This window comes from Pezoporus occidentalis, unplaced genomic scaffold, assembly GCF_034315485.1.
Source record: "Pezoporus occidentalis ecotype Australia unplaced genomic scaffold, CSIRO_AGI_Poc_V1 ctg37, whole genome shotgun sequence".
In the NCBI taxonomy this organism is placed as follows: Eukaryota; Metazoa; Chordata; class Aves; order Psittaciformes; family Psittacidae; genus Pezoporus; species Pezoporus occidentalis.
Genome location: NW_026915691.1, coordinates 4,330,622 through 4,345,682, shown reverse-complemented (window position 1 = coordinate 4,345,682; position 15,061 = coordinate 4,330,622). Strand labels below are relative to the sequence as shown.

Here is a 15,061-nt window from a genome sequence, read left to right as displayed (position 1 = left end):
TTTACTACAATCTCACTGGAACAAATGGAGCTTTTACTCTGGAAATGAGAGCGCAACAGGTTTTAGATATTGCCAGTGTACCATGTGCAAACCCAAATTCCTAAACCCGAACTATCTCTTTTGATATAATTTAATTAGCTCCTTCCATTTTGCAACAGAAAAACTAGCCATAGTATCCCAAAGCAGTGCTATCTAGCTGGTTGTAGAACAAAACAGATAAATGCTATTGGTACTCAACATTATATTTAAGTTTCAGCAACCCCAGTGCTCCCTGTGAGGGTAACACTTTTACTACACCTGATCAGCCTGATACCTATTTCTTATGAGACACAGACCTTTAAGGCACAGGGAGAAATGGTTTCACTTGCTGTTTCTTCTGTTTTGGAATGCTCTGCTTTTGGGATTTCTTTCCATTTTCTGCTTAGTCACCAACTTAATACTCACTGAAAGATCAAAGCCATTACTGTTAAAATCTAATATACTGCTCTTGGCTACTGACAGAGTCAGGGTATGGACTAGACAGACCTTTGCTCTGATCCAGTATGGCAGGTCTTATGTTCTTATTATGACTTAAAATTTACTTTCCCCACAGGGATGTGCTTGTAGAAGTCCATCTGTGAAGTGATTCATGAGAAGTGGACATAAAAGAGAACCGAATATGACTAACTGAATACATTAAAAAAATTAAACAAGTATTCCTGACAAATGAACACTTGAAAGATCTTAAATAAAACCCTAAGAACTTGGATTTGTCACCTCTCTAGTATCTGTTTTGCATTTTAAACAGTTGCACCTTTGATGAAACATTTTTTAAACGTTATGTATTGCCCTTTCCTTAGAAAAACATATGTGGCTTTTCCTTTCTATCTCAGTTGTTTTGGATTAAAGAAGAAGAGACAATTACAGCAATATCAAAGAAAGAGACAGAAGCAATCGCATGGATCAAATTATTATCTCATTGAAATCCAGGGGCCTGTTACTTGCAAGTTCAGTTGGACCAGGATTCATCCCCAGTGCCTGGAACAGTGGCAAATTGGTTTTAAACCTTGTGCATTACTCATCTGTGCCCAATATGATTTATCCTGCAATGTTAGGTTTTTGGAATTTGTCTGAATGGCTTTCAATAACAACAGCTCTGGAAATCAAAAATACTCTGAATAAAAGAGCCCAAGTTCTTTTGAAAAGTAAATTTTGTTAGAAATGTCATTTCTATTTCAGTTACTGACTTTGAATGTTCAGAGTCACTGTGAAGGCAGAGCTGATTGATAGACTATTTGCAACATTTGTTATTGAGGAGTGGGAATAGGCTGAATTTTATGGGAATAACCATTTAATACATTATTCCTAACATCACTGTGTATGCTTTCAAGTGATGGCATGCACATGTTGTAAATATGGTATCTTTCTGATTCTGATAGGGGATAATCGTAGTAGATCAACCAAACCAACAGATATGTGACTGCATCTAGGGGTTGAATGGCATAACACTGACACTCATAAAATAATCAAATAATCTCTTTTTCCTGCCAACCGCAGGCTAAGCATTGCTCACTGTGGTTTTGAAGTTGAAATATGTCTCTAAAATGTCTTCTTCTAAGTACAATTTTGAACATCGACTGTCTCACTGCTTTGGAGTTTTCATGACAGTCTTAGTTTACAATGCTAGAAAACAGGATGCTGGAGCATCAGCAAGCTTTTCAAAACCCCTAAAAGAACAAGAATTCTGATGGATGCCATCTTAAGTGAAATGAAAAGATGACAACATCCCAAAAGAAACAAGGATGAAAAGTGGGAAGTACTTCACATCTCATCCTGCTGGCAATGCTCAGCTTTTCTGGTTATCAAACTCTACGCAAGTAAAGTGAGAATAACCCCCCCCCCCAATGAATTGGTTATTTCTCAAGATGAAATACTTAAAAAGGGTTTGTGGTAGATGATGCCTACTTTTGGAACCTCTGAATTTCCAAAGTATTTTTAATATTGAAACTACGACTAATATTTTTATCTTGTGTCTGATGCCAGTTGTTCTTATCCTAGATCAGTTGAGTATATTTGGTTAACTCATTTCTAGTTATTTTGGGGTAGTTCATGCACGCTGAGGCCACTTGCAAGAAGCCCATTAATAAGCTACCAAGACCTCACAAGTTTCAGGAGGCAAAGATACATACAGAAATATCTTCCGCAAGTCACAGAAAGGATTGTGTCTAAATTCAGGCTCAAGGTGGCAGTTTGGGTTTGTTTATTTGTTTTTGCTTTTTCTCTTCTTTCTTGAGAGGAAACCCAGTGGCAGCTGTATGTATTCATATCTTAGTCTCACTGAACTTTTCCTTTTATGTCAGGAGGGTAGATTTGGTCATGAAATTCAGTCTTCCCAACAGTGCGATTTAAATACCTGTTTTGGGACTAAACAATCAGCATTTTTTTCTGTGCACCTCTGCTGGTTCTTCCACATATCCCATCCTGTGAATCACAAGTATTTCTGTCTGGGTATTTTTTAGATACTTCTAAAAACACAGGGCTGGACAGATCCTCAGGATGCACCAATGGTCCGAGCTCTCTGTAAGCTGCAGTCAGTGGTGATTCTTGAGACAGAAGGGGTTTTCCATATCCCACCTACCTGTCCAAACAGCGAATAGGGAAAAAGAATAATAAAAATAATAGGTAGCTCAGACCTCGAAAACGACTGTTTGATCTAAAAATTTTCCCTCTCTGGGATTCCATATCCTTCCCTGACAACCTGTTCCACTGCTCAAGTGTGCTATCCACACACCCAGAAATGATGTGATACTATTTAACCTAATACCCCTTGGTGTAAACTAGCCAGCTCTCTCTCCTTGTGTGTTAGGAAACCTAAGAAGTGACAGTGGACATCTAAAAAAACACCATTATCATTTTTGGAGGCTTGTAGCTTCCCTCATTACCCTTCTAAATGTAATAATGACAGTTGTTTCAACCTGTCCTCCCAGGCCAGGTTTCCTACATCTCTTAGCGCTTTAGTTCTCCCTCTTTCTCCCTCCCTTCCTCTCTCCCCAGTTTAGCTCTGTTCAAACTGCAGAGTTCAGAACTAGATGCAGGAATCTGGCTCAAATCTTACAAGTACCAAACTGTGCAGATCAATCACCCCCTATTTCTATACGTGCCTTTTGCATACACAGTCAGGGACAACTCTTCATGCCATCCAGCTACTCATCCACTACATTCCTGTGCACTTATCTCATGAGGAACACAAGTATTGCCACAAGTAACCAAGAAGAAAAATCATTCTTGATTTTAAAGTTAATTAAATGGCTGAGAGTTAGCAAATTTCCATGTGTCCCAACCCCAAGCAGGCTCAGCATCATTCCAGCTGTGTGCTAGGGTAAGTATAAGAAGGCAGTCCAGAGAAGTCTGTTTACTAGAGCATTATGATGGGTCAAAGAAAGTTCTTGGCAGGCTACACAAGCTCATGGGTCAGATGTTATGCAGTCCTGTTTTATGTCTTGTCTTTTATATGTTAAATTCCTGGGAAGTTGGGAGAGGAAAGGAAAGAAGAGGAGAAAAGAGAAGAGGAGAGAAGAGGAGAGGAGAGAGATGTTCTTTGGACAATATAAGAGCAGTTTATAATAATAAATGCATGGAGAGAATTAAATTCACTGTCATCAGCTGCTCTCATTCTCTTAATTTAAATGAACTTCTGTCCTTTTACTCCAACCTGACCAAATCTCCTGGCAAATACTTTCGAAAGCTTCCAGAGTAGGCAGTCACAGAACTGGGGACTTGCTAGATTAACTGCTTGTCCAGATTTGAGTGACCCAACTGTCACATGTTCACTAATCACTCGGGCCTGCTGGCACCCTGGACCTGTGGCTGCTTTCTCGGTCCTGCAGAACTGTGCAGGCTGCAAGTCAAATCCACTTTAGCTGAGCAAAGTGGCTCGTGTGCCATTTTTGGAATATACAGCTCTATAAATCTCAGTATGGCCTTTGGAACTGTATATTACTACAGAACTGTGGGAAACCCCTTTTGGGAGAGAAGTGGCACAGTTGATATTTAATCACTGCAAAGTCTATTGCAACACACTGTCTCTTTCCTTTGAAATAAAAGCTTTTGAATTACAGATGATCAAATATATTCACACCCCAAGCGAAACCAGAATATTTCTGGCCTCTTGCCAGTATCGGCTTGGGTGTAAAATATTTGACATTTTGCATTAATTTTTTACAGTAATAAAAGCACTTCCTCAGCTAAAATCTCCTTTGCCATCCAGCAAATGCCACTGGGCTTGCACTTAGATTAGATGCATACAAGTAAATCCATAGGTGTCATGACTGGGAAGAACAGTACTTCTGGGCACTGTGCTACATGACTGCTTATAGATGCCACCATGGTACAGTCATCCACCACATCTACAATTTGACAGATTCGCAAGAAGCAATGCTTTGAGATATACTTTAATACAGGTAATTACATTAATCTATGCACGTGACCAGTGAAACAAGGCTGCTATACTGTGTGCAATGTGGCTGAGTTAGCACTGATACAGGCATCTTAACTCAGCATTTCCAAAATCTGTAGCTCTGCAACCTGAATGTTGCATTAACTTACCTTCTTCTTTCATGTATTGACATTTCTTTCCTTTGGGGAAGGAGGCCCAAGATTTTAACAAACTGAGAAAGATGATGTTAACCTTATAAGAGGGATCAGTCGCAGAGTGAGTTAGGAGTTTATTTCTAACACCTGTTGTCATTGCAGTGTTGCTGCTAACAGGGTAAGTATTCCTCTCTCCAGGAAACGAGGAGTCACCCCATTAAACCCTGCTCTTGTACAGTGAGGGGAACTGGGGATGGCAAATCTGTCAGGGCCCGCAGAGCAGAGGCTGACAGGTATCAGCTCCTGAGCTTCCCAGCCCCTGCTGAGGCACAGTGAGGGAACAGATCACACCACCTCTGCAGGCCCTCAGAGACATTTGCTTTCTCTTTTCTTCCTGAGAAAACAGAGCTCTCAGCCCTACTTCCAATGTCTCAACCAAATTGTCTTAGCTGTAATTAAACATGGAGAGGGAGAAGAAGTATTTCCTTTCCTGCTACAACAGTCACATCTAGCATTCAATTTATCTCTGAGCAGAGATCTGTCACTTGGAACGTGGGACACACAGGACAGAAAGAATGCTGCCACCTGTGGCTCTGCATTTTTTAAAAGGAACGTTGCTGGGTATGAGATTTAGACTCTCCCTTCTGGCTCATTTGAAGACAGGCGGCCTGGGCCTGATTTACAAAGGCAGCAAGGTCCCTCATGGTGCAGACAGGAATCCAAGACCCTGAGTCATGTAAGCCTCTAACGTCATGATCTGAACAGGAGTTTTGTGTTCAAACTTTGGGACTTCTGTTCTCTTCCCATAGGTGCTTAAATGCCATTGTGAATCAAGAATGGTTTCATTCTTCAAATGCTCTCTTTCTTGAAAGGAGTAAATAACTGCTGTTTGCCTCTTTACACAGGAAAAATTGCACCATGACACCTAGATCTACAAGCTCTCCAAATTATGGGAGTTTCCCTTATACTTAGCAGACACTGTGAACAACAGGACTGCAGTCTGTGTTTGGAAGCTACCTAACTTCCACCTAAGCCTGTTTCACAAATATATTTCTACCAAAAAAAACAAACCCAAACAAACCAAAAAAGCAACAAAAACCCCAGAAAAAAGAAAACAAAAGGGTAAAAAGAAAAAAAAATCCCTATACCTTAAAAGTGTTCAACTATTTGTGAATGGATCTACATAAGCATCTGTGGGCCAGCAGACTTTCCTGCTCATTTATGATGTTAAGGGTTGGGATACATGACCTAGTGGGCAGGAAATTAGGCACACACACAAGTTTCCCTCTTTCTGCCTCACATAGAAACAGGATAAAGAAAACACAGGGGGGAAGGGGATGGAGCAAGAGAGAATGAGAGACAGAACGGTCACAGTTGTTCCAGCTCTCCAGCACAGTTCTTACCAGCTGCCACCTCCAGCCGCGGATGTTTTGCCTGGGCTCAGGATGCTCTGGGAGAGCTCTGGCCCGTGGGAACAGCCATGTGCATGTGATGTGCAGATGAGAACAAAAGGCCCTGTGAAGCCCGTACATGCTCCACACTGCCTGAAATGCTGAGAGCCACTTTTAGGAGACAACTTACAGAAAAATAAAGAAGTTTACAAACTGGTTTACGAGACAGTTAAATGGTTCTTTGGGGGGGGCTTTATAATTGAATTATAAGAACAAAAGAAATCTGAGGAGCAGGCAGAGGCCTTAAAGGCCCAACATGCTTGACCTCATTTGGTTTAATTGCACTGCTGGCTCTCTCAGTATAACCCTCAGTTGGAGAACAGTCTCTGGAAATCATTTAAACTCCTTGCTTCAGTTGCCTTTGTTAGTGATTTAGTCAATAATTTTATTAGCTCTTTGGTAAGATAGCTCTAAGTGCCCCAGTCTTTAATTAAAAGCCTCTTATGTTTGAATCTTTTAGCAATATGAACATATCTATCCAAGCTCATTATCAGAACCTTCTATATATTTTATAACTTCCTCCTAGTCATCTCGGAGATGCTGTTTTCCACAGCGAATAAACCCAGCTCCATTCGCGTTGTCAGTCTGTCAGGACCACGGCGCAGAGCTGATGGCAAACTGAGCTCTGCAGACCTTCCCAAGCTACAGCGAGGGGCCAGCGGGAGGATGGCCAGGGCTGCGGACGTCACTGGGCAGCGACATCGAAGAAGTGTCTGCAACCAGGGCCAGGAGGGGCCAACAGAGATATTGCAGCACTGTTAAATCAGGATTTGGTCCTACCCTGCCACCTGAAGTACTGTAGCCTGGGGTAATGGAGAGCAGGTTTCGCCTTCCTCTGTGCTATTGGTTAAAGCAACTTCCATGCCACAGTCCCCAAGATTTTTCCCTCTCCTTGACATAACAGATGTTAAATTTTGAGCAAGTCTTAGGTTCAGAGTGACTTTTTTTTTATATCTGCCCTCCAATAACTTCTTTATTTTTAGTACTTAGGTAATTTCTTTGAAATGAGTTCCTGTTTTTTTCAGGAGGGTTTCTGTTCAGTCAGTGATCTCCCAGAAGCACAAATTCAGTGCACCATTTTCAACTCCAAGCAATGTGAATACTTGCAAGGCTGGAAACAGTCATTACTGCTCTGAATACGGTGGTGGTGTTCAGTTTTCTGGGAGCAGAGCAGGGGATGGTAATGAAATGGGCACCATGAAACTCCTGGTAAGCTGATTCCATCAGGGCTCAGTGCTGCTGTGAGAGGGCTGTGGAGGATGGCCTCCTTGGGAGCACATTTTGGAAACATCTGGGTCTGATCCTACTCTCTCATGTTCTGAATCCTGTGCAAAGTGGGTCCACTGTGCTCTCTAATTAGATCTGCTCACCCTAACTGTAAGGATGGAGTTAGGCAAAGGTACAAGCAGTGTTAAGTGAGTCCATCCTGATGGTCTCCAGGAAGACTGATGAGGAAGCTCAAATTGCAAGATAATATACTAGGAGGTGGCACTTCCTTCAGCTGTGCAGAGTGCTTCCAGTCTCTCCCCAGCACAGCATCCACCCAGGCAGACCTGCAGAGGAGTTCATGCAGGCTGCAGTACCCAACAGCAGGCTGCTCTTTGCTCCTGACTGCCTGTAGGCAATGGGAACCCTCAGCAAAATGCTCTCCAGGGCTGGAGGAAGCTCCTTGCACCTCTATCCCCACACTGAATTTGAGAACTATCTGCTTCCCAGCATCAGAAGTTCAGCCAGCTCTCCCATAAAGAAGCACAGGAGTGGTAGTGCCAGCTGTGACACTGTCCTCCAGCCCCAGGCTAAGTCACAACCTTCCTGCCTCAGTTTCCCTTTCTTCAAAATCAAGATAATTGTGCGGGACACCTCAGGTTGGGGGGGATGGAGAGAGCTTAATGAGCTCTTTGTAAAGTGCTCTGACTACAAATAGTGCTATCGATAGTAAGTGTTAACTATCAATTATTAAGTGGGAGTCAGGTTTCAGGAGCTTTATAACAGGGAAAGGTTAAGCTAGTGTAATAGCAGAAGACATGTAATGAAGCTCAGTACTGCCCTGTAGCACTGGCTATGAGAAGCTAATATCCACAGTAAAAATTCCAGCTCTGTGGCCTATGCAGAGTATTTTGCTCTGCTGCTATAATGATGACACTTAGAATTAGACCGACATAACCTAGAGAGCTCTGGGGACTCATCATCTCTGAGATTTCACTTAATTATTGGCAAACTCTGTCATTTAGTATCCCGAGCAGGCTGCGCTATGTATAACCAACACATCTAATTTGATTTCATCTTGAATTGCTCCTATGAGTGGTCTTGAATGGAACCGCATCTGGTATCTTGGCAACGTCGCTTCTTCTCTTGGAGAGAGCTGTCCTTGAATCTATAAAATGGATCTCTTACGGGGGGGGGGGGGGGGAGTATGTGTGCATGTGTTGGGGGGGAAAACCCTCCAAGAGCACACAAAGGGAGGCTTTGCTTCGTGCACATTTGATGCGATTTGGGTTTTAATATCTTTTCCAGATAAATTATATCCATGAATCTTGGTGTAAATCTTTTTTGAACTCGGGCAGTGGATTTAAGAAGCACACAGGTTACTTTGTCCTTAATTGGAACTTTCAAGAGGGAATTGGTTGCTGGTTTGTGTGGACAAAACATGATTGCTTTCTCCCCTCTGTGATACACAATTATATATTGTTGTATATAGGGGAGGGTGGGAGGATCAAGTGTATATTTCAAGGAGGAAAAATAGTGATCATAAAAGTATAGTCAGAAACGGATTTTTCTGGGTAACTTGGCACACAGGGATCGCTCAGCTCCCCACTAACTCAGGACTTCTCTGTCCAGCCAGCTCTCCCTCCTGGCAGCTGGCTTGTGGAGAAGAAAGCTCACGCCAGCTTTCATGTACAGCATAGAAACGGCAGATGATGCACAACCCATCACCTTTTTCAGGGTTTTGGATGTTGTACTTCACATGAGGACAAGCCCAGGTAAATGAATGAGTAGGTTCCACAGAGAAGCTATGCCTTCCACTGTTTTTATGGGGGAGCATGGGGGAGATGTGCAGATAGAGCATATTCATGTGTGACACGGTTTCAGTGACTTCTCTGTTTCTATTAGTCCTTGATAAAATGACATTTTCTGAATTATAGGAACTTCATCTGCCACTTAAGACTTGTTGTGCCCTTTTACTATAGAAAACTTAAATCACTGGACTTATTCCAGGTACTGCAATATCCTACTTGTCAATAAGACTCAATCCTGCAAAGCTGAAAGCACAATGACTCTTCTATTTGTTTCTAGACATGCAGTATCTTGTAACATTTGTAATATGAACAGCTACAGAGAATACTCTCCCTTTACACCATAAATGGAATGTATTTAGGAATCACATTTTGGAAGTAATATGTCTCAGCTATGAAAAACAGAGGCACATCAGGGAAGCTCAGGATAAAAATGAAGTAACAACTCGGGGGGCTTTTTATGCTCTGTAACTCAAAACTATCCGACACTTTCTTTCAGTTTTCTCTTGGTCATTCCCAGACTACCAAGTTAAAATTTTAGTGGGACTACAACACAGATTAGAATCCTGACCATTATCAGCTACTTGGTAACTTGATTAACCACTTTTTTTCACTTGACAAATTGATATTCATAGAACTTTATTTTTCCTTTTCCCTATGGGAAGATCCAGTCTTTCTCTACTCAAAAGAAAGCTGCAGTTATTTTTTTTTAAAGGTAGATCTTTTACCAAAATCAACAAATTTGTGGTGACACAACAGATACTGTCTACTGCCTTTACCTTTCTCAAATCTCTTAAGCACAGTGAAACCACAGTAATGCGTGCATTTGTGAATATGCTGTGTTTGAATGGTCAGTGTACATTCATCAGCTCTAATAAAATGCTCAGTGCTTCCTGGATGTACAGGATATGAATCAGTTAATGTGAAGAAGATGATCACATAGCATCATCATTACAAGATGGCATCGGGGTTCTGCTGCCTGTGGAGCAGCTGCGGTGGTGTGTTGCTCTGCACATTTCAACAGAACGAGCCAAAGAGAGGTAGATGAATGCAATCCTCTGCTCAGGCACATAGGAGTTAATTATGAAAACGTGTGATCTTTGGGATTTTCTTCTGTAATTATATCCCTCACTTAACAGGGCTTCTTTCCGACTGTTCCTCCCAATAACAATATGCTTTTAAGTACCCAGCGATGATTGCTATTCTTATTTGCACTGCTGGTTTGGTCAGATGGTGGAACTTCGTATGACCTTCCAAATACAGAGAGAAAAAAAAATGATGCTAACATCGTGGCATTTTGGGTGATTAATAAGGGAAGCAATGTTTGGAATCAGGATGGAATTGGTAGTGTTGCTGGAGATCTAAGCAACCCTGCTGATGGCTCCTGCAGGCTGAGAGCTATGCTGCATGTGACACTTCCAATTCATGCATTGATTCCACTGCCCTTTAACTAGTAAAGAAAATGTTTATAAGCATCTATGAAAATAAGTGGTTAGGATAATACTAATCAGAACAAAGGGACTTATGTCTATTTAAAGGAATAAGTAGATCTGGCTTTAATTTTTTTGCAAACTTTTGCTCAACATGCCTTTCTCCAATTTAAAGAATAAAATCCAAGTTTCGGTTACTTTTAGATTCAAACCATTGTGCTGGCACTGTGCAGTGGAACATTTTCTTTAAATTCCAAGGCAGTCCTTTGATTAAAAAAACCCTGATGACTGCCAGACTAGACAATCTCTCAAGGTCTCTGCCAGCCTTATGGCTCTATTATTTGTCATCGGTCTGGAAAAGTCTCTGCTCTCATTCCTATCCATGCAGTTGTACTGCCTGCATTTTACAAGGAGTGGTGCCATAGAGAAGCTGAAGCAGCTTGCCAAGAATCAGAAAAGGGATCAATGATCAAGTCTGTGCGGCAATCAGCCTTCTGGTTTTCCACTGTATAACCAAGGAACACAGCCTCTGACAAAACTGCTCAGCTACCCCACAGAGGACTCTCTACAGACCTTGGTGCCTGATACCTGCAGTCAAATGTCAAATCCACAAACAACTGCTTTCATGAATTTCTTTAACATTCCTTCACCCTCCTCCCTCTTTCCCATCTCTTTCTTACTTCCATCTTTTTACATACCCTGCATACCCTCCCAGGTCCCCATTGCTGCTCTGTTCTCCAGGTCAGCATTCCCATCGCTTCTTTCTTGATGGCTTTTGGGGCTGCAGACGGAGTGAACATGTGCAGAGATGGAGAGACGAACCTGAGACAGGTTTGACTTATGGGAAGGGAGAACAGACTGAAGAAGGGGACCCGGGCTGTGCTGGTCTTACCATAAACTGGAGCAGTTTTTGTGAGAACTCTCATGGGAGAATTTAACACAGGCTTACCAGGAAATGCCAAGGACGTTTCAGACTTCCTCCTCGCTGCCATCAGTAGGCAGGAACATGCCAGTGCATATGATACACACAGCCACCAGACTGCAGAGTCCCCAACCTTATTTAAACCAAGCCTGCAATGATTCCTTGGTATTTGGCTTCCAAAGAAAATCAGGATTATGCAGTCACATTGTCTGTCTGTTCCTCGTCCCAGTAAGGTTTGAACTGGATGGCCAGCTTCTAGGAAAACTGCTTCAAAGCTATTAAGTTGCCACATGTTTCATGGAAGTGAGTGTCTGGACAGAACATGAAAGCTTTTGCCACAAGAAGTTCCTATTCCTCATAACAAAAATCTGGAAGAGGATGTGTTGCCCATTCTGCTCTGAGTTAGACTCAAATGTGTCTACATTTTCTTTTGTGAATGATTTTTGAGTCTGAATCTGTTCTTGAAAACCTCTAGCAAGGGGATACCCCATCACTCCCTGGCAAACCCAGAGCAGTCACCTAAGCCTTTGCCTTCCTCCATGCACTGCTGCCGCATCAGCTTGGTATGGGAGACAGTTTTAGAGAAACATAAATAAAGAAGCTTGAAAAGAAACAGAAAAAAGAAAATACTTATGAGTAACAATGCCAAATATCAGTTTTGTGTCCTGAGATAACAGCTTCAAAACACAGCAGCTGCCTAAAGAGGCAGGCCCTTTCAAAACTAAAAAGACTATTTGGAGAAACCAGTCCCAGTAGTCCCATAAGCACCGATCAAAACACAGCAGTGCTGGATGTTGCCAATTTGTTGCTGACAATGCTTTGTGTCACTACCCTCATTTAGGCACTCAAGATGGAAAACACAGTCCTAATACCTAGTTATATCCAGTAGCCTCCGCTCCTTGTGGCACTTCATTTTTGGTATAAATCTACTCTACATGCCATATCCTTTTGTGAGAGGCAGGGACCCGGGGCTAAATGTATGTAAGTATCACTGAGATACATCCTTTAGCCTTGAATCCAAGCGAGGAAGTATTACTCCATTTTGAAGTGCAGTGAGATAAGAGCACACAGCCAAATGGCATCTCCATTAACAGCCCTCGAAAAGCGGAATGGTGCACAGAGCACAAAGGCACTCGAGCGGCAGCGCAGCAGCCTCCTGCGCGCTTCCACGGCCGGAGACCGGAGCTCTGCAGCGTGTCGCTGACCTGCACCATGCCTCCCAGCCCCAAACAGCCCGGGGTTCTGCTTGGGAACCCAGCAGAGGGCACTCCTAAACCAGCACCAGGAGAAGATCTGGGCGCCTGGGGAGAATTCGCGTTGGGATCTTGTTCCAGAGGTTTGTGGCTGGAAGCCTGGCCGGTTTGCTTCCGCTCATGCAGGGGCATTCAGCGGGAGAGGAAATCCTGACACAAAATGAGCTTTCTGGGAAAAAAGCAGAGACATTCACGGGCACGTTGCTCCCCTGATGTGTGGCTGGTTTGCCAGGGGAAAAAGTGATAGTTTTCCATGTCCTCCAGCTCATGGCTGTGGCTGCAACTGCAGTATTTCCGCCCGGTTTGCTGGCAGTGCTTAAGAGCTAGGGATTGTATTTCAATATTTATTAAAAAGAAAGACTATAGGGAAGGATAAAAAAGATCTTGGTTTAATGGGAAGGAAGAAGGAGAATGAGGAATCTGCAGTCTGTGCTTTCCTTTACATTTCTGTGCAAACTGGTCACTTACTGGTTGATGCTCACCTCTCTCAGCCGTCTGGCCTGATGAGCCCGTGTTGCCTTTCAACCATACTGCAGCGCAAAGGAGGTTTAAAACTCCATCAGCACTCACAGAAAGCATTCAGCAGTGCTTCTTAGTCACCTCTGCCTGGACTGCCCTGTTGCTCATCAGTAACTTGTGCCCCTAAATAATTAGAACTACCATGGAGATTTAGTTCTGGCTTTCCCATTTCAGAGCTTTTGTCTGCTTTCAACATGGCATTTTATTTACTGAATACTCTGTCCCTGGACCTTCCACCTTTCCAGGAAAGTTACTTTAGCATTTTGCCAAACATGCTGGGGTAAGGCAGAGGCTGGACAGGGAGGCAGTCAGGCATTGCACCTTCTTCCCAGCACCCATGGCTCCGAAGTGTGCCAGCTTACCATAATCTTCCTGCCTCTTGCCGATGAGTAACTGCCTCTCCATAGGCAAACATCACAGCAAAGATGTAAGAAAGATTTTGTTAAACATTTTGGGAAATAGGGTGCCATTTAGAAATGAATCCCAAAGGTTCAGGGAGGGTTGGAACTGGCAGAAGGGGAAGTGGTTGGGAGACACACACTTCTGAGCCTAGCCCAAGAAACATGGGGGCCTGGCTCCCTGTGTAGGCCTGTGCTGTGGGATGGAGATGCACACACAGTCTCTATTCCACCTTGATTTTATGTCTGCAAGAAGAGATGAAAAACTTCCCCTTGCCCACAGGAAAGAAGTGACAGGTATGAAACAAACCCCAGCTGACTTTGGGGGAATAAAGGCACTAAAAATCAACCCTGCATTTGCTCCTTTGGATTCAGCTCCAGTTAAAATCACCTCTTTCTCCTGATAGGTCTGCTTCTTGTTTAAGTGACAGCAATGCCTATTGTGCTGGTAGCTCAGATCATGGCTCAGCCTTGCTACACAAAGGCTTGTCCATCTACTGCTGGGTGTTTATGTTCTCAAGTTTTGAATTCTTGCAGGTGACTCAAGGAAATAAATCTGATTTAGGGACTTTTAAGAAAAATTATTACTTGTAAGAGACACAGACGGATTGCAAACAAAGGGCTGGTTCCTGCTCCTGGTGAAGGCATGAAGTTGAGGCAGCAGAGTTCATTCCTGACTGCTTTAGGTTTTCAGGGACAAGGAATGAAGTAAGAGCCAGCTGTAAGGGCAGAAGCAAGCACTGACTTGCTATCAGACCCTCATGATTACCTCTGAGGGGAGAAATGCAGCTTGTAAAAAAAATTATAAGAGGATAACTGCACCTTCTTCTTCATGAAAATGAGCAAATTCCAGAGTGTTTCTTTTCCTGCCTGCTATGCCATTTGCTTCACCTTCATTTCACGTGCTGTCTCACACAATAGCCTCCAGGGATTCTCAGGGAAAAAAATTTAGCTGCCTCACCTTCTGTGCCCAACTCCTGCCTTCCTGCAAGAAAATTATCTGCTGCTTTCCTAACAAACCAGCATCAGTTCTCACTGTAGTTAAGGTTATGTCAACACTTCTATTATAAACTGCTCTTGTCAGGAATTTACAAGTCGGCTGTAAAAATTCCCTTTGCACTTAATTCTGGCATAGGCGAAAAAGCCCCAGGAGCACATTCAAGAAAATCAACATTTACGTATTGGATTTAACACTTTCCAAGAAATGAAAATTTCAATGCTAATGCAGGCACTATCATCAAACCAATGGCTCCAGTGAGTGTGTGAATCCTCTACTGGAACAAGTCACCTTGGAATGCCCTGCACTCCAGTGTTGCAAATAAGGAAACAACACTTGAGTGCTACCATAGGAATAAGACCAGAAGTCCCCGGAAAAATCCTTATCTATTTATCCTGCAGTGATTAAAATGCAAGCCATCCTGTTTATTGAGGGATACATCCTGTCCCTCATAGCAAGAAGCTCTGTTTCATGTACAAAGGTTTTGCAGGAGCTGAGGAAAGATTAC

The 15,061-nt window shown here is 42.8% G+C and overlaps 1 long non-coding RNA gene across 2 annotated transcripts in view; it reads right to left on the bottom strand.

Annotated features, from left to right (window-relative positions):
* Positions 1-15,061, bottom strand: part of LOC134170220 (uncharacterized) — a 218,793-nt gene that overhangs the window by 10,982 nt on the left and 192,750 nt on the right. Inside the window, exon 7 of one of the 2 annotated variants that reach the window (XR_009967159.1) lies at positions 2,206-2,617. The exons of the other annotated variant lie outside the window; for it this stretch is intronic. This is a non-coding gene — a long non-coding RNA (uncharacterized LOC134170220). Of the gene's footprint in view, positions 1-2,205; positions 2,618-15,061 lie in introns of those variants that run through there. 2 annotated transcript variants of the gene reach the window in all.